The following is a 19,997-nucleotide window of genomic DNA, read 5'->3' as shown; positions in this document are numbered from 1 at the left end:
TAATAAAAATGTTGCATATAGAGAGTTTTTTGTCTTCAGGTTGCACACGAATATCATTATCTTGATTAATTTTCAGTCATTAAATAAAAATAATTTTATGGGTACACGAAGTTTAAGCACACAATATTTTAAAATATAAATAATGGAACATGTCAGTTTTAAACAATAACTTTACAATTAGAAGATCCAATATCTAAAGTCTCACTACTAGGTGTCAGTAGATTGCAGTTTGCAGTCAAATGAACTGTGTCTTCTTACTCCTCTCATTTCAGCTGCATAATCGAGGGTCGGGCCAACGCTGTAGGACAAACAACTCTGACTGCTTATCGCTGTTCATCTCTAGTGAGTGTATCAGAATGGGATAATGAGATATATAAGTCAGATCTTACTTTGGTCCAAGAGATTTTTTTTTTTTTGTTATTAATATGGTGCAAGTCAACATCAACAAGTCTCATCTAGACAACAACACAGATCTGTACTTATCTATACCAATCTCTAAGATCTCAAGAAAAATTACAAAATGTCAAAACAAAATCTGTGAGAAAACTCAACATACACTCAGTCTACATTAACATGAAAAAACTCTATACTGTATCTGGGAGTAGGTAGGTTGGTTAGACCTTAAAAAGTCATATAATTAATGGTAAATGAAGGTAACCCACATGACAATATAAATTAGTTTAAAAAATACTGTTTAATTACTAAATATTGAAAGGAGGTTTCTTTTAAAATGAAAATGAAATATACTGTACATTTCATATACATATTTCATCAAAAACAATTAAGCTTTGTTTCTATTTAATAAACCAGCCAAGAAACTAAAAACTAATTTTCACTGATGTTCTCCACTGAAATGATTAAAAGATTTAAAATCAATTAAAAAAATGAAAACAACCACCTGTTGTTCTCTCAAAGCTCCAAGTGAATTCTGTTTGGTTCATCCATTATTGCCATAACATGGATATTTATTCACTTCACCAGATAGGTTGTATTTTGATAGTATTTGTGTATGTGCATGTCATTCTGTCTGTAATCATAACCTAAAATGTGTTGAATGAATTTGATAAAACCTGTATGGGTGTAGAGTGGGGTCATGTTAAAAACACCATGAACAATAAACAAGGCCTTCAAGTCCACTTAGTGTTTTCTTTTTCACAAATTGACAAAAAGCCTTATAACTTTGATGATTTCTTGTGGTATGCATTGTGAACATATAGAAAGTACCTCTTACCTGGAAACACTGATCTGAAGGTAAAAGTGATAAAAATGTTTGAGGTATTTTAAACCATGTTCTTTGTTGCCATTGTCTGTACTGAAAAAATACTGACATGGGGATTGTAAATATAGTGTATTATTTTATTATGACTTTGTTATGTACCTTTCAGTAACCGTTATAGCCATTTAAATACATTAATATGCAATGCTCCTGAATAAGTTTTCATGGCACTGAAAACTTTTTAAAAACTTTTTCTGTCTCTGAAACAACATGTTTAGTTCCTTTCTCTAGCCCTTGAATCCAAAATTTCTTGGCAACAGTAGCCCTGCTGTCCTCCCTATGATGGCTTTCCCCTGCAGTTTCAGCTTTCAAGTTGAAAAATGTCCATGTCTCTGTCTAACTGGAAGACTCATCAGCTCAGTAGTGACCATAGATTAAATTCAGCCTCTCCATATACTGACGGCTCTGTTTGTTGTTTGTACAGTGAGCAGTGCCACCCTGTAGTTGAGAGAACGCTACCTATAAAGACCAAAAAGGATAAAATAAGAATTGGTGGTGACACTAACAAAGAAAAGGAGGCAGACGCATGTGAGAGTGTTAAAGATGACAAAGATCTTCTGACCTGGTCTCCTGAATTAGGTGCAAACTGATCCTGGACTGGATCCTGATTCAGTGTCCTCATCATCATTTTTCTGCAGAGTAAAAGCAGTGACCAATAATGACAGCGTACATCTTAGTTATATCCACCTGTTTTGGGTCCATTATCATATGAGAGTTGCTTAGTAAATCTTAACAAACTCTAAATAGTGACCACAGGAAATGCAAAACGTCCATCACTGTGAGAATTTCCAGACAGTGAAAGCAGTCACTATTTGTAGCTGTATTTTTTAACATGATAGATAATGAATTGAATTATATATTGAATTGTTTATATATTGAAACATATTTTGCAAACAGCACCAGATGAAAATTCATATCAATAGAAAACATGAAAACTGTCCTTGAAAGTTTTCCTTTTTTGTAATACAGCTCACTTTGTTATATATAAGTACAATACTCTAAATATATACTGTTACACTCTTGTGCTTGCTAACGTGCTGTAACTTACCAATAAAAACAAGTTAAACACAAACATTTACCAGGCCATACCTGGTAAATGTTTGTGTTTAGTTACACCTATGATCCAGTTATCCTTGAGTTATCCTCGTCTTCTCTCAGATTATCCTTCTCATGAATTCAGCACAACAATTTTTTTGTCCTTCTTATTGCCCAATCCTGTGTTGTTTCCTGGTGTGTTGTTGTAGTGTTGGATTGTAGTGTTACCTGTGTACCACACCGTGATTACAAAATATAAATATATATATATTTATATATATATATATATATATATATATATATATATTTATATATATATATCAGGGTTTTTTCATTTTAGGGGGGGGTTACAGTTTTTATTTTCCTCAAACTGAGACATCAAACTAATATCCAGACTCATGGCTTGTTCTTTTTTCTTTGTTCTCCAAAAGCTTTTAGGTTTAAGTATGATGAGCCTCTGCAAACTGGGCTCTGAGAAAATAATCAGCTGGGATACTTTTCTAGTTTAAAAAAAGAAACATAGAGGTTGTGGTTGGATAGAAAATGGCCCTAGACTCAACTTTGACTCTAACCACATTTAAACACGTCTTCACTACTGACATTTCCTCTTTTCATCCTCTACTGCATAGAAAAATAGGCCAAGCTAAAGCACACAGGGCTGATTCACCTGTTTAAATTTAGAATAGATTTGTGGTGTTTGCAGAAATAGTGAACACACAAAATTCACAAGACACAGCATTTAGATGTTTCAAATCCTGAACATGTACATAAAATTAACTGCTCGGTCAAGTAAAAAATAATCATTGGTAATTTGAGATGAACTAACTTTAAATGCAGGCATACATAATAAAAAATGTTGTTCAAGTTTAATAATGAAATCAGTCTTACAAGCACTTGCAACAGTTCTGCATCAGCATAGAAAAGAGCAACATTCAGGCATTGATGATAAAGTTATAAAGGTTTTACTCACCTGTAGAGGAAGACAGCTAGTGTGATGCCACACAGAAGGAATCCAATTGCAGGTGGAAATATGTATAGAAAATATTGTGATGAAATAGATTCTGTGTAAAATCAGCAGAGAATTAATTTAAATGGCTTATTTGACCTTTACTAGAAGTGACTCATCTGCCTTTTTCCGCTACCCACCTTTGGGACTCTCAGACACAGTTAAATTCCATATAATGCTGTGTAGGCCACTTTTGTCTGTTATGCTACATGTATAAAGTCCTTCATCTTCAGGCTGAGCACTAAAAATAATTAGCTTTGTAGGGAGCTCATGATTTATTTTCAGTCTGTGCAATGAGAAATTTGAATAGGTGCGATTCAGCTCAGTGGAATATTGAAAAACAGATCTTTTGTTGGTCCAGGAGATTTGTGTTGCATTTGTCTTGGATATGTTGCAAATCAGTGTCACTGAGTCTCCTCTGGGCACCATCATAGCTCTGTTTTCGTGTTGAAGCATTACTGAAGTTTAAAGGAAATAAAAAATATAAATATATCTTAATATAAAATGTGGATAGCTCTAACAGTGTATAAAGTTTAACGGAGACAGTCAGTCAATATAAATATATATCGTATCTAATCTAGAAAAAAAGAATCTTAAACACAAATGTACTCTTTACCTTCAAAGACGTGACACATCACTAATAGCTCGATGAAGAGCAGTGCTGCTTGGTTTAGCTTGAGCATCATCAGACAGAGAGAGAAACAGACCTGAACTTTACTGTCAGCTTTATTTGTGTCTGAGGAGGAGCCACAAAAAGGAAGTGGTTAGTTGCTTTATTGCTGAATTCTGAACTAATGTATGTGAATGTGTCACCATTTGTTGAAACGATAATTTACATGGATGTAATGTATGAAATCAATCAGTTTAACTAAAAATTGTCAAAATCCAAACACAATTCAAGAAACTAAACACAGTTATATTGCAAATAACTGGTAGCACCACCTGTGGCAGTTCAAATGCCTCACAGTCTGGTGGATTCATTTTCTAGTCACAGGAATGAAAAGGATGTGGTGGAAAGTTTCATCATGGAGCTGACAAATCTGCAGATACTTTTTGACGCTTTCACATCAGTATGAACCAAATTCTCTGAGGAATGTCTCCAGAACCTTATTGAATCTTTGCCACCAGAAATTTAATTTAGTTTCATTTTGTTTCACACATGGAACGACAGTAATTCATTTCCTACACAAACCTTCCTTTCAGTTAAAATAACAAATTAAAGAAAAGGGGGTCAAATCCTGCACTCAGCTCCAGGGCCGTTGCTAGCCATTTGGGTGCCCTAAGCACAAATGCTTTATGGTGCCCCCCCCCCGCCACTTAAAAAAAAAAAAAAAACATTAATACTTTTGAATTTCTCAGTGGAATTTGTTTAATTAAATAACAACAAACATGACAGTTAAACAAATAAATAAGGTTAAAGGAGGTTAAAAATACTGTTACAAATAAATACTCAGGCCCCTTTGGAAAATTAAAATCAGAGCTGACATTAAAAGGACCTCTCCGCACAATTTCAACACGATCAGCATCTACAATGTGAGCTGGCCAAAGAGCAGGATCGGTTGAAGGGGGCACACATGTCTCCACAGTGTCACTTTCTGATAGTCTCTCAGTGACAGGACTCTCAGTGGTACTTGTGTATGGAACTGTACCTGAACTGGTGGTTGATGGTTCTTGTTCTTCTTGGCTAGGGATTGTTGCAGGGTCTACAATGGCTGGTGGTTGATGTCCAGGGATGGCACTACTACTGGATGGTTCATCCTGTCCTTGAGATCCTCCTTGAACATATTTAAGCATTGACCCTGCATACAAGAGAAAATATTCAGGGATTTTACAGAAATACAATTTTGAATCTACAGTAGGCCTACGAAAAATTGCATTATAAGACTAATAAATTAAGTAAGTCACTGGTACATTTAAAAATTACTAACTATATTTTACATGTATAGATTTTCATAATGGCAAATGGCAATATAAACATGCTGTACATAATTTGATATAAATGCGCAAGTAGGAAATCTATATTACTGGAAGATATAGGTTTCATATTACACTGTAATATGAAACCTATATCTTATTTATGCCGCATAAATAAGATATGCGTCTTTATAGATATCCTGAAATGCAGCAACATACAAAGTAATCTTGTCTAATCTGATAATAATACTTGACTGCATCACTGACCTATCCCAAAGTTAAGGTTAATCAGTAGCATGCATGACGTTAGCCAGCTAGCAACCTGAGGAGGGAAATGCTAGTCTCACGATTGCTAACGTTATCTGAAAACCGTCAATTGAGTGACCATGATGAGTTGCTTTTAGTAGTCCATTCTATATTCATATCCACAACGTAAACAAACTACCCAACATCAATCATTTGCAACATTTGTTAACACAGTATGAACACTGCTAACAGGAGCTATCACAGAGTTGACGGACATGAGCGTGCAAGCAAGGGCTACAATAATGAACTTTTTTTATTGTTATTATTTAAACATTGCCTTACCGGCAAGCGACGCCTGAGTTTCATCACGCTTCCTCTTCTTCTTTCTTTTCTCCGCTCCCGACTCCTGTTGCCGTTTCGAGGCCATGTTCAAACAGGTGTTTACCAATACCGAATTGAGGCATTATAGAACAGACCACTGGGAGTGGGGGGGGGGCACCAGGAGGAGACTGGAGACAGGGCACAAAGCAGATTCACCCCTTTTCTCGGGAAAATTGTTTTATGTTGCTTTTGTATTGTTTAACCATATTAATGCATATGATATTTATAGTATTAATATGGTTTACTTTTTTTTTTTTTTACGACCCTGATTTTTTTGGTGCCCTACCGGCCATTTGGTGCCCTACGCAGTGTGCGTTATGTGCGTTTGCGGAGCTACGGCGCTGCTCAGCTCACTGAGGAATTAAACTGGGATGCTATTATTCCAATGTAATAGATGAAGAACCAACTCAGAACCAAAAACAAGACTAAATTCACTAAGCAGTACAAAACTAAGAAACATCATAAACATTAAGCAAACCATGAATCTCAAAATATTCAAATAACTAAGTTAGAAACAAAACTCAGAGAGCTGTGAGATCAGACCCAGGACCATCACAAATGTATTGAAAAGACTGAACAAGATTGTCTGTGTTAGGTTGATTTTGATAATAGTTTTCATTGTTGTGCTTAAATTTGTAAACCTTGTCCTTAAACTGTATGTTTAGAGATTTTTCTGTTCCTGTCGGGGAGGCAATTAGTTATAGTGTTTAACTGCAGGCACATTCTATCTAAAGGTTCTGGTTCCTTATCTGGTAAAGGATGTTCACTCCATTTAGGGGCTCGCCTGTGCTTGTATATGGTGAACCATTAAAGTTAAGCCATATACGGTGAGGGGAGATGACCTGTGGATAACTAGGAAATGTGATTAAACAGTTGTAAGCATATATTGTGTGGGAGGAAGTCACATATACAGAGACATATACACACATGCACTCAGTCACGTGCACACCCACACACACACGTGACTTCCCTGCTAGTAAGTGAGAACCGTACGGAGTGTCTTGGTTTTGTTCACAATGATGAACCTCTGTGCCATCGAGGTCTGACATTAGACCTAACGATCTGTCAGTTAGCTGTCAAAATATCAGTTTGAATGAAGTGTCTTCATAGTGGGCGTTGAATTTCACATTCGGTATAATGAACACTTATCTATGCTAAACTAACTTCCAGAATCATGTCATCCACCTTTATTGTTTGAGTAAAAAACTAAAAAACTAAAAAAAAAGAAAAAAAGACTAAACACTCAGCAGCCACATCCACAACCAAAAGTAGTTAAGTTCAATTCAAAGGTCCAAAATGCAAGAAACAAACAGTTGGTTAGAAAGGAGAAAAATGCAGTTTTATTTTTAGGTTGAACAACGGGGTGGCTGTAGCTCAGGCGGTAGAGCAGGTCATCTACTGATCGGAAGGTTGGTGGTTCGATTCCTGGCTTCCCCTAGTCTGCATGCCAAATATCCTTGGGCAAGATACTAACCCCAAATTGCTCTCCGATGCATCCATCGGAGTATGAATGTGTGTGAATGTTACTTAGAAAGCACTTAGAACAATGTGCTTGTGTGAATGGGTGAATGCACAAGTTGTGTAAAGCGCTTTGAGTGCTCAGATGAGTAGAAAAGCGCTATATAAGAACCAGTCCATTTACCATTACAATAATGATCTTGAAACAAGACAGGAAACAGAGAGAATCCAGAGTACAGGCAATTCTTTTTTTTTTTTGGCTGTCCCGTTTCGTTATATAATATAGTATATAATATGTATAATAAGTATAATATGTTTATTGCAATTTTCATGTTTTACATTATCATTTGGAAAAAGTCAACTAAACAGTTTTGGGATTTAAAGATTCTTTTATTGCTACGATATAATCTGTCTTATGATAAATGCATTAATAACATGTTCTACAGTATTATTTTATCAGTAATATTTCTTACAGGGTTCATATTGCATTGAATATGTTTGTCATCACATTCATTCTATTCACAGGTAGAGTTCATTTTATACACATTGCATATCTGTGCTTGTTTAGAGTTGATGTTCCGTCCAAGAGGGTTTTAAGCTTCACTGGTGAGAGTGTCCAGGTGATACATGTTGAGGGAAGATGAGAACATAGCAGGTTAATTGCATGCATGCTTACAATACACATAAATCTAGTAGCAGGCCTGAGCGAAGGCCCAAGTGTCTTCTGCTTCTTATTTGAGACCTGCGCCAATTCAGTCTACTTAGAGATTGAGGACGAGGGTCAATTATTAGCCCTTAGAGGCCCTGAAGCTTGAAGTTATTACCTTAAAAGGAAGGTGTTATCAAAAAGAGAAGTTATATGTCTGTTTATAGTTATTAGAGATGTACAAGATGTACCCTTGTCTGTAAACAATGACTGTACACAATGTATTTTTGACCTGTATTGACGTGTATGTGGGGGTGTGATCTTCTATGCTATAAAACCAGAACCCAGTGTATTTTTATCAGAGCAAATAAGCCATATGCTGATGATTGTTCTCCGTTGTCAATAAACTCATCTTTTGATTGCACTTTTCTGGAGCCTCCGTCGTTTGTTGTCTGATCTGCAGTTGATCGATCTCGCTTCAACAGGAAACTGCCTCAGGCTACAAACAGTTAAATAGCGTCTGGTGACCGGGCCTCAGGCCATGGGGCCCTGTCGGGCACAGCCCGAAAAAGGGGCTTGGGCTCATCTTCCTGCAGACCCACCGCCCGCCGGAGGGGCCGGGCAGTGGCCAGGAGGGGAGGTCCTGGTGGATCGAACCTATCAAGACTGGCAATTGAGAATAAACTTTTTTTTTTTTTTTTTAATCACTGAAAAGACATCTCTAGCAGTGTTTCTTTGACATCCACTTTCACTTCAAGCTGGGAATTGTGACACTGTGGCCATCTCCCAAGATGGCCACATGGACTGAGTCTCTCAGTGTGCTGCCTGTCCTGTACACTGCAAAACTCTGAGGTTGTGGAGGGACCACCTATGGATTGAAAATGTAAATTAATTATGTTACTTCAGTTTTACTAGAAAAAAATAAAATAGCAAGCTTAAGGGTAGGTAAGAGAAGATATGAGTTAAAACGCTGTGAGAAATAAAGAGTAATAACAAAGTTCCTCTGACCTTTCCTCCCAGCTGAACATGATAATGAACAAAACTCAAGGTCCTGATATCATGAAGGTCCTGGTTCGGGGTCCTGGTGCAGCATCTAATGAAAAATAACACACAACTTTATTTTTGTTCCATATTAATTCATGAGTTTATCAATGATGAAATAGTAAAAGTTGAATGGTTTCTGCATTATTAAATCAGCTGATTTTTAAATTTGATTATTTATTATTATTTCTGTTATTAACCCTTTCATGCATGAATTATGACAATCTCAATCAGGATTTTTCTCTTAAGAATTTTCATTCGTCTTTAGGCATGAAAAGATGAATAAAAATACTTACGAAAAAAATACTGATTGAGGTTGTCATAATTCATGCATGAAAGGGTTAAATAACAATAATTACAATGAAACGCATCATACAGCTATAGTAACATTAAACAACCAGTGGGTGGCAGGGTACGGAGTGACACATCAGTATCCAATTTAGCGGTTTATGTGCAACTATACCAACACACTGACACAAATACAAGAAAACAGCCTTTGAATATCTGTTCACTGTAGTGACCACTATGCGTCAAAGGGTTAATGTGATTCCTAATAGTTTGATTTAAGAATCAAAGAGTGGGATTGTAGAGGAATTTATTTTATTTATGTATTATTCACATTATTTTATTGTATAATGCTTTGATGCCACTGGGTTTTAGCATGTCTCAATGCCTCACACCTTATTCATGCCATTGAACAACCGGGTGATTGTATCTCAGGAAGTTGGGGGAAGCAGACAACTCCACAGGAAGAGTCTTTTGTCTCTTCAACAACTGTAAGAGGTAGCAAGGGAGTGTGAACCTTTCTTTGGGGGGAAGACCAAAGGTGTGAAACAGCTGTAAACTGCCTCATGTTCCTGTAGGAAGTATTTAAACCCAGGGCCATGCGGGGCTCAGGTGGAGACTCTGCCGATCGTCTTGTCCAGCGATGATGGCTTCTCTCACCAAGCTTGGGTTTTCGTTCTTTTTTAATTAAAGGATGTTGGCTATCGCTCACCGTTTGTCTGCAGGCTTTATTACATGGAAACTTCCACAACACCTCCCTCTGAGCTTTGAGCTTTTAAGTTGAAAAATGTCCATGTCTCTGTGTAACTGGAAAACTCATCAGCTCAGAGGTAACTGTAGATGAAATTGAGCCTCTCCATATACTAACTGCTCTGTTTGTTGTTTACAGTGAGCAGTGCCACCCAGTGGTTGAGAGCGCTGCCTATAAAGACCAAAGAGGATAAAATAAGAATTGGTGGTGACACTTAGAAAGAAAACAAAGCAGAATAATATGAGAGTGTTAAAGATGACAAAGATCTTCTGACCTCGTCTCCTGACTTAGGGGGAAACTGATCCTGGACTGGATCCTGATTCAGTGTCCTCATCATCATTTTTCTGCAGAGTAAAAGCAGTGACCAATAATGACACAACACATCTTAGTTATATCCACCTCTTTCATATCCATTATCATATGAGAGTTGGTTAGTAGATCTTAACAAACTCTAAATGTTCTAGTGACTGCAGGAAATGCAAAACATCCATCGCTGTGGAAAGTGAAAATGGTCACTATTTGTAGCTGTATTTTTTTCACATGATAGATATTGAATTCAATTATATATTGAATATATTATATATTAATATGTTTTAATATATATTTATATATTAAAACATATTTTTCACACAACACCAACTGAAAATTCATACCAATGGAAAACATGACAATTGAAAGCTTTCCTTTTTTGTATGGTAACACTTTTTAATACAGCTCACTTTGTTATATGTAAGTTCAATATTCTAACTATATACTGTTAGACTCTTGTGCTTACTAACTCACAGTAATTTACTAAAAACAACTTTAATACAAAAATACCAGGCCATACCAGTTAAAAGTGACATGTTTCTGTTTACTATAACTGTTCATACTCTTTCTTTGCAGCTGTGAGACCTTGTGTGCTGGGGTATGTGTTTCTGTTTTATTTCTTAATCACGCTTGCCTTGTGTCATCCATTTAAGCATTTAACTCTGTGTGTACCTGCAACTGTGAAGTTACACCCATTTGTTTGTGTCCACGATCAGAGTGGTGATATATTTACAGTCCATCCGGAAAATATTCGTCGCACTTAACCTTTTCCACATTTTTTGAGGCAACAGCCCTTTTCCAAAATATATTAAATTCATTTTCACCTCACATTTCTACACACAAAACTCCATGTGGACAAAGTGTTGTTATGATATTAATCTTTTTCTTTCTTTTGAACAAGGTTTAAATGCACAGAGTAACTTCACAATAGATGATTCAGCAGTGTGCAACAACTGCATGTAATGAGGTCAAATATCCAACAGATGGAGACAGTTTATGGGTTATAATATATTACTAAAACAATAAGTTAGTAATCTTTAACTAGTTAACTGTAACCAAAACTGTGCATCATGTTAAAAAGCACAGGAATGAAAAAATACAAAATGTCAAAAGAAAATAAGCTCAGAGAAAATACATATCAAGAACAAACATGACATCTAGCTAATGTGGAACAAAAGCTTCACCATCAGTTTCAGATGTACGTGTTGAGGTGGTCGCAGGAAAAGGAAGTGGCAACTTACAGATGAGAAAAAAAGCCATAGACTTTACAGTGAATGAAGTTAAGTCACTTGACAATTTAAAATATAAATAATGTCAATATTTCCGTTATGAAATATTTGTAGGAGGTTAATTTAAGGTTTTATTCTCTTTAAAGATAAGCTGTGAATTATTTTAGTAACTGTAATAATTTGTATGTTTTTGTTCTACAGGAAAATCCCCTTTACTCTTGAAAAGTGACATTCAAAAACTCATATGTTTTTACCAGCATACTATATACTACTACTACATACCAGGAGCGATAAACTTAAGAGCAATCCAGCCCACTCTCTGTTGTTGGAGAATGTAAAGGAGGGCAACAGAACAGGAAACTGTCTCAGGCTACAAACAGTTTAATATTAAAGGCACATCATATATTTTCCACAAAATAACAAATGCAGTCCTGATATGAATATACAAATATTCTGTCAGTGTCACAGCAATAGCCAAAAATGTCAAATGTTCAGATATGATTTGAAGAGAAAGTGATAGTTGTAGAAGCACAAATGTTAGTCCAGATCTAATTGAAAATCACCAGCAAGTTACCTGAAGATATTTACACAACAGACATAATCTGAAAGAGTTTAGTTTTACACTTATTGAAAAATTTACATATATCCAATTTCCGCTTTTATGGAAATGATCAAGTTACAGAAGCTTAACTTAATACTTTTATGACAAAAACTAATACATTTGAAACAGAAGAAACAAGCCAAAAAGAAAGTCAAAATTAAGACCGAAAATCTTTTTTTTTTTTTTACACAAAAGTGTACATGTACAGAAAAAAGGGAAAGTAAGTCAACATGAGGTTTCCAAGAAATGTGTAACATTTTCTTTTCCAGTACAAGAATTAAACAGAAAACAATGCGACCTTTCTCTTGAGCTCTCCTTCCAGTCTGTACCTTGTTTCCTTTTAATCTTGTTTACCTGGACTTTCTTCTTGTCAGCACACTAGAAGTCACAGATTGAACTGAGTCTCTCAGTGTGCTTCCTGTCCTGCACACTGCAAAACTTTGAGGTTGTGGAGTCACCACCTATGGATTTAAAGTTTAAATTAATAATGTACCTTAAATTTTACTAGAAAAAGTTAAATAGTAAGCATGAGGGTAGGTAAGAGAAGATATGAGTTGAAACGCTTTGTGTGACAAATAAAAATCTGAGTAATAATAAAGTTCCTCTAACTTTTCCTCCCAGCTGAACATGATACCAGACAAAACTCAAGGTCCTGATGTCATGCGAGCTGTTTTTCAGGGTTCTGGTGCAGGACCTAATGTAAAATAACACAGGACGTTATTTTGTTTAATATTAATACGTGAGTTATGAATGATTAAGAATTTGCTGATTGCAAAAATAATCATTAGTCTATAGGTATTTTGGGTTGTTTTTTTATCACAAAGTAGAGGTAAAAAGTTTGGTGAAACAAATTAAAACATATTTTGAGTTCATGAAAAGTGAATGTAACATTCAGTTTTGTGTTACATTCTTTAAATAAATCTAAATATTTAACACAGTGAAATTCTGATAGATACTGCTCAGGCTCACCATTAAAACTACCAGCCCAATAGTGATAAGCTCCTCCCCTTGTGTCACTAAAATATCTTTGACTGGAACAACTGAGTTTGTTCTGAAACCTCAGACCTCAGTCTGATGGAGATCTGGGGGATCTTACGACGTTTGCTGCTACATTAATATCTTAGGTTCGGTTAGGTTTATAAGTAGCTGTGACTCAGGAAGTAGAGTTGGTGCACTTTAGTCATGAGGTTAGTTATCTAAACCTCAGCTCACCCAGTCTACATGTAAATCATCTTTGAACAAAATACTGAACCCCAAATGGCCCAGATGCATCAATCAGCACTAAGTCTTAGTGTTATATGCTTTTCCTTTATGTAGTACTCATCATGATCATCTCTCATTTCTGATTTTTTACCTGCTGTATTTCCATATGACCACACCAATGTAAATTCCTGCTATTACACAATATTATTTATAATTAAGGGGCAAGGACAGCTCAGTAGGTAGAGTGATTGCCCCATGACTGCCCCATGCTTCACTGAGTGAATGGGTTAAATGCAGAGGACTACAAAATTTCCCAAGTGTGGGACTATATTCTTTTTGTCTTCTATCAGATTATCTTTCTCATGTATCCAGCATTCCAGCTTTGTTATCCTTCTTGCTGCCTGACCCTGTTTTGTCTCCAGGTGTCTTGTTGAACTCATTTCTTGTGTACCAAACGTTGATTTAGAACAGGGGATATCAGCTATTTGGGGAGTGCATCTCAGTAATTTTATAGGTTCTCAAAGTAAATTCTTCACCGGGTTTCCCAAGGATTATTCTCCCTAAAATGAGACATGATGTAAGCTCTGGTACCAAGACTCAAGTCTTCTTCTGCGTTTCTAATGCTTAAGCATGATGAGCCTACACACAGTGAACCCAGAATCTTTAAAAAAAAAAAAAAAAAAGGTACTTTTCTAGTTGCAGAATGGAAACATGCACGTTGGAGAAGGTTTACCACAAAGAAAATGGCCCCAGAGTCAATGATAGCTTTCACTCTGACCACCTTTAACCACTTCTTCACGACTCTCATTTCCTCTTTTCACTCTCAACTGTATAGAAAAATAGGCTAACATAAAGAAAAGAGGCTGATTCAAGCCTTTAAAATTAGAAGTTTGTAGTTTTTATAGAAGAACTGAACAAAAAGGCGCATTTTTTTTACTTAAAACATAGAAAGAATAATTATAAAATAAAAGCATAAAAAATTGCAGCTCAAACTTGATAATTCTGCTGTTCTGCAAGCCTTGAATATATTGGAGGAAACATATAATGTATCATATGAAGTGAAATGGTGAAATGGAGTAATAAAAGAAACTACATCCAGACACATTTATTCTGTGTTTTATTTTTTATCTAACACACTCACTGTCGATGGATGCAGTTTTAGTATTTTGCTCCATCACAGTTTACCGTGTTTACTGGCAGAGCTGGATGCAATGAGAGATTTTTCAGCTGCATTCTTAGTCTGGTACAAAGATTCACCCTGTGTCAGTGATTTTGTTATTTAACTGAACTGAACTCAAGATTTCCAGCTTGGTTTTATGAAAATAAATGCAATTTATTTGTTAAAGTTATTGTGTACTTGGAATTTTCTTTTATCATAATTTGCTTTGAAACCATCATAGAAACATGACAATTTTAATTTTTAAATGAATTACCCTATATTAGCCATATCAGGGCTCTAGACTAACTTTTTGCCACGATTCCACTGGTGCGCCTAAGAAAAAAAAAGTTCGGTGCACCCAAATTTTTCAACCACATTTCTTAACACCGAAGTTTTACATGTGCACTTTTGGGGGGAAAATTGATGTCCATACAGACAACATTGATTTGTAAATGATTAACTAACAGTCTTGTGCTTGTGCTTAAAGTGTGTTGGCACTCTTTGGCAATGTTGTAGACAATATTAAACTTAATCATCACATCAACTCCTCTGACGACCTGTTTGCTGCTGCCTGCCGCTGAAAGGCAGTGGGGAGAGGGGACACTTGGGCAGTGCGTTTATCACGACATATAATGTGTTTTCTGGATACACTGTGCTTTTTCAGCGTTCAAAGATTGATGGCTCCGTGTCAGAGCACTGGCTATGAATTTCACGATGGATCAGGCCTTAACTTAACAAAAAAGTTATCAATCGTTCTCATCATCTTTTCTTATTACCCACAGCTACATCCACTTCTGTCGGGCCTAGGCTGCTCACTAGGGCTGGGTATCATCACTGATTTCTATAATCCATTCGATTCTGGTTCATGAGGTCTCGATTCAATTTTGTCTCAGACAGTCAGAAAATTTTAATTTTGATCATTTATCAGTACTGACACATGTGAGTCTTCATCAGAGGTGTGAGCATCACAGTAGATGCCTTTGTGTGAAAGTAACTGAGGATAAAACACAGAAAATTAGAAGGAGATTTTCCTGGCCTGGCTTTTTATAGCAGATAACCTTAAAAATATTCTGCAATTTTGCATAATTTTAAAAAGTTTAAATTTCTTCAGTATTGAACAGCAGAAATTAGGCTTTCTTGTCCGAGGTCATTTAAGTAAAAAAAAAAAAAAAGAAAAAGAAAAAAAAGACAGCGGACAACAAGGCTGTAAACAACGGTAGACTGGTGGGTAATAAGTGAATGAATAATGCCGAAAACAGAGATTTGAGACAGGAAACTATTCTTGAAGTACACAGAGAGAGAAAGAGCTGTGCATGAAGCAAAACAGCAAAAGTAAGAGTGAATTCAGACGTGTCCGTCTACATGCTGTGAGAAAGCCGAGAAAGAGAAAGCTGATTCTGATGCGTCGGGTCCGCTCTGCGTTTACGTCTTTGTGTGGAGTCCGTTTACCTGCTCTCATTTACTGTTTGGTGGTTGTTGAAATAGTTTTGTGAGCTTTAACCTGAGATTCTGGTGTTTTTGGCAAAATATATTTATATTTAAAAGTCGATCCAGGATTTAATGAATCGATATCGCTTTATTCAAGCTACTCACCTCCCTCTATCCACCTGCACTTTCAACTGGACCACGGCCAATCAGAGAGGTCCCGCCCCTGAATATCTGTGATTGGTTTAGACCACGATAGGGGCATGATATGTGTCTGTTGTTGACCACATGGAGACTTTTTTTTGTTTTTTACTCGAACAGTTGGTCGCACCAGTGCGACCTAAGATTTTTTTTAGTCGCACCATTGAAAAATTTGGTCGCATTTGCGACCGAATTGGTCGCACTCTAGAGCCCTGCATATAAATTTATTTTTACGCACGCACAAATTCTTTTTACACATACAAATCCTGATTTACAAGTACAAAATATCTATGACCACATTTTGAGCCCATACATTTCCCATTGTCTTTTTCTTATTTGGTGCGGCCAAAGAAAGAAAAAGAACATAAAATCATCACATTCATGTATTCATTATGAAGATAAAAAGGTTTTACTCACTTGTAGAGAAAGACAGCCAGTGTGATGCCACACAGAAGGAATCCAATTGCAGGTGGGAGTATGTATAGAAAATACTTTGATGAAGTGGATTCTGTACAAAATCAGCAGTGAATTAATTTAAAATACTTGGTTGACCTTTGCTAGAATTGACTGGATCTGCTTTTTGTCCTACCTACCTTCTGGGTTCTCAGACACAGTTAAATTCCATGTAATGCTGTTCATGCCACGTCTCTCTGTTATGCTACATGTATAAAGTCCTTCATCTTCAGGTTCAGCACTAAAAATAATTAGCTTTGTAGGAAACTCATGATTTATTTTCAATCTATGAAATGAGAAATTTGAATGGGTGCGATTCAGCACAATGGAATATTGAAAACCAGATCTGTTGTTGGTCCAGGTGATCAGTGTTGCATTTGTCTTGGATATGTTGCAAGTCAGCGTCACTGAGTCTCCTCTGGACACCAGCACAGCTCTGCGGTCGTCTTTAGCGATCTCTATAGTTTAAAGGAGACAATCATTCAATATAAAATTATATCTGCACTTCATCTGGGAAGAAAGTGAATCTCAAACACAAATGTGCTCTTTACCTGCAAAGACGTGCCACACCACTAACAGCTGAACGAAGAGCAGTGCTGCTTGATTTATCGTGAACATCATGATCATCAGACAGAGAGAGAAACAGACCTGAACTTTACTATCAGCTTTATGTGTATCTGAGGAGGAGCTGCAAAAAAACAGAGGAAGTGGTTTGTTGCAGTTAAACTCAACACAAATGTATGTGATTCACCTTTTTTGAGAAAATATGTTACATGGGAGTAATTTATACAATATTTCAGATTCACAACAAACTGTCACAGTTCAAACATAGAAAGTGAAGTGGGAATATAATTATATGACAAATAATTGTCTCCTATATTTTAGTCTCTCATGTGACTCACTTGTGTTGAGAGGCAACTTTGAACTGCAACACTACATCACCACCTCTGAAAATGACACCTAAATACTGTGGTGTGCTTTTACATTGTAAAGTTGGACTGATTGGTTTAATGAAGTAAAGACTCTGTATTTGGGAAATGAATTTCAGAAAGTTGAAGATCTCAAAGCAAAATGCAAGGACCCAAGATTTCCCAAAGTTAGATATCATATCAGTCACCTCTACCTTACTACTGACATTTCTTCTTTTCAGTGTCTTCCTTGGCTCATTCATTCTTTTAAAAATACAAATAGTTTGGGGTGCTCACTAAATTAATATCTTATTTTCTAATTGAAGAATTTCTCAAGTTCGAATCTTTTATCAATAAAATGAAAGTTCAATTTACCCATTTTGTCTGCACTTAATCATACATTTTATTTATTAGAATTTTTATTTCATTGTAAAGTTGGAGGTGCTCAAGAGTTTATTTCTTTTAAATCTTTCACAAAATATTAACTCAATATATTTCACATAAAATGCTTCTAAGATTGTTTAAACTCAGTCATCACATTTTTGTGATGTTAAAAACCACTAATAATAAACATCTCGGTCTGTAAATCCCAGGTATTCATCTTAGACACACAAAGGTTAAAGGCCACCTTTTAAATCACATTTATCCAGTTATCACTAACCAACTTCTCAATTTAAAAATATATTGTGTCATAACAAATAACCTACTGTCACCATCTGCTGGCTATTTAAAAGTATTACATGTTCTTCTGGTTCCACTATATGTTCAGTATTTATGCATTCACACTTCATTCATAAGAAATAATCTTACAGATCAAGTTTCAAAATATGCCAGTATGTATGTTAATATGCTAATGTATATGTTGGTCAAACTTATTTTAAACTATGGATCGATTTTCTGAAAAAGCACAACTTAGCTTTAGCTACTGGTACATAACATAGCATAACTGGTACAGTTAAGTGGGGCTCAAGTTCAGTCATATTATTTAAATATAAAGTAGCAAAAGGTTCTTAGATTTAGAGAGATTTACTGAAAAAAAATGGACAACATTGGTACTCAGTGAGCAGAAATTTGTTAAACTAAAAAGTTTAAATGAAATGTCTTTTAAATCTCGGTTGGACACAATTTCAAGGATCATCCTTTTCAAGAAGCAATCCAATTGTAGATTGATTGATTGATTGATTGATTGATCATACTTTATTCATCCCGAGGGAAATTGGATTAAGGCTGCCAGCCGTGCCAGCGCCGTCTTACCCATCCGACCATACATACATTACACAAACATCACATGGGGAAGACAGGTCAGAGGGGTATAACATGGAAAAGCACAACATGAGGAAAGATAAGGAGAAAAAAATAACTCCCCCCAGACTGAGCTCCAACAGGGAGATCAGTTTGAGAACAGAAAAAAACACCTCTGCACATAGCACATGAAAAAAACTCTAATACACCAAAGAACACATGACAAGCAACAGGGATGGGTAAAGGGTGAGAGACAGCCAATGTAGACAGTACATCCGGGCCTGCAGCCTATGTGCTGGTCTCCATGATCCACCGTCAGCATCGGAAGGGAATAAGCGTCGAAGGCGTTTGGAGGGGGGAGGGGGGATGAGTGTACATCTGCATGTGTATATACAGTTAAGCCCATAATTATTCATACCCCTGGCCAATTTTGACTTAAAGTTACTTTTATTCAACTAGCAAGATATTTTTTGACTGGAAATGACACAGGCGTCTCACAAAAGATAATAAGATGATGTACAAGACGCATCATTGTGGAAAAAAATATTTCTCAGCTTTTATTTACATTTGAGCAAAAAGTATCATGTCCAGAATTATTCATACCCTTTACAAACTGTCACAGTCTCTGGGAAAATCCAAAGTTCCATACCATTCCAAATAGTCAAAGCTGTTCTAAAGCATCCTAATTACCCTGATTAATTGGAAATAGCTGTTTTGATCAACTCAAGAGTTGAAAAACAGCAGCTCTCTGCAGGTGGTCTGTGGACATTCATGGCTAAGACAAAGTAACTCAGTGAGGACCTGCAGCTGTGCATTGTGGCTGCTCACAAGTGAGGAATGGGCTACAAGGCCATATCCAAATGTTTTCAAGTTCCAGTGGCTACAGTGCAAAGTATTATTAAAAAATACAAGATGTTCCGCACTGTGGAAAACCTCAAAGGACGTTGTCGGAAGCCAAAAGTGAAACCTGTGCTGGCCAGGAGAATAGTGAGAGAGGTGAAAAAGAATCCAAGGATCATCACCAAGGCCATTCTGGTGAATCTGGGCTCTGCTGGTGGCAATGTCTCAAGGCAGACAGTCCAACGGACACTGTTGGGTTCCACGGATGCAGACCAAGGAAAACGCCACTTCTCCAGGCACTTCTAAGGCATGCAAAAGCCCATTTGGCCTTTGCAAATGCTCATCTGGACAAAGAAGAAGGTTTCTGGTCTTCAGTGTTATGGTCAGA

General features: G+C 36.4%; 1 long non-coding RNA gene across 1 annotated transcript; it reads right to left on the bottom strand.

The window, feature by feature from the left end:
• Nucleotides 1–4,963: 4,963 nt before the first annotated feature.
• LOC112844195 (uncharacterized) lies at nucleotides 4,964–6,204 on the bottom strand. The gene is made up of 2 exons (XR_003216913.1): nucleotides 5,820–6,204; nucleotides 4,964–5,116 (listed from the first exon to the last, which is right to left on the bottom strand). It is a non-coding gene; the product is annotated as an uncharacterized LOC112844195 (long non-coding RNA).
• Between the last annotated feature and the right edge of the window lie 13,793 nt (nucleotides 6,205–19,997).

The sequence above is a fragment of the Oreochromis niloticus genome, linkage group LG16, assembly GCF_001858045.2.
Source record: "Oreochromis niloticus isolate F11D_XX linkage group LG16, O_niloticus_UMD_NMBU, whole genome shotgun sequence".
Lineage (NCBI taxonomy): Eukaryota > Metazoa > Chordata > Actinopteri > Cichliformes > Cichlidae > Oreochromis > Oreochromis niloticus.
The sequence above is the reverse complement of the archived record's forward strand: the minus strand, read 5'-3'. Positions and strand labels throughout refer to the sequence as shown.